Raw genomic sequence first — 787 nt, 5'->3', positions numbered from 1 at the left:
GGCCTCCCCAAAGGTGCAGAATTCTCCGCACCTTTGGGGGCTAGGCCCGTGCCGGAGTGGTTGGCGCCACGTTAACTGGCGCCAAAACCGGCACCAACAGCCTTTGGCTCCCGCCGACCGGCGTCGGGTCTGGCAGAAAGGCCTTCGCTGGTTCGCGCATGCGCCAGTGTGTCAGCTGCTGCTGATGTCACCACCGACGCATGCGTGGTAGGGGGGTTCTCTTCCGCCTCCGCCATGGTGGAGGCCGTGGCGGCGGAAGAAAAGGAGTGCCCCCAAGGCACTGGCCCGCCTGCCGATCCGTGGGCCCCGATCTCGGGCCAGGCCACCGTGGGGGCACCCGCCGGGGTCAGATCGGCCCACGCTCCCCCCACCCCCCAGGACCCCGGGGGCCTGCTTGCGCCGCCGATCCCGCTGCCACCAGAGGTGGTTGAAACCATGGCAGCGGGAGAGGCCTTTCAGCGTCGCAGGGGGCTCGCTGATCGCGTGGAGGGCACGCCGACCGGCGGGCCGTGATTCCCGCCCCCGCCAATTCCTGGTAGCGGAGAATTCCGGCCACGGCGTGGGCAAGATTTACGCCTGGAATCCGGGCGATTCTCTGATCCTGCGGGGATTGTTCTTTGATTTTAGAGTGTGGATTTGGGGATTATCACATCAGAACAGTTGTAATCTCATTGAATGGGGGAGTAGACTCAAATGGTAGACTTCTGCTCTTATATCATAAGGAGCGGGATTCTCCTGTACCCGGCAGGGCGGGGAGTCCCGGCGGGACAGAGTGGCGTGAACGACT

This window comes from Scyliorhinus canicula, chromosome 7, assembly GCF_902713615.1.
Source record: "Scyliorhinus canicula chromosome 7, sScyCan1.1, whole genome shotgun sequence".
Lineage (NCBI taxonomy): Eukaryota > Metazoa > Chordata > Chondrichthyes > Carcharhiniformes > Scyliorhinidae > Scyliorhinus > Scyliorhinus canicula.
This window is presented reverse-complemented; position numbering follows the sequence as displayed.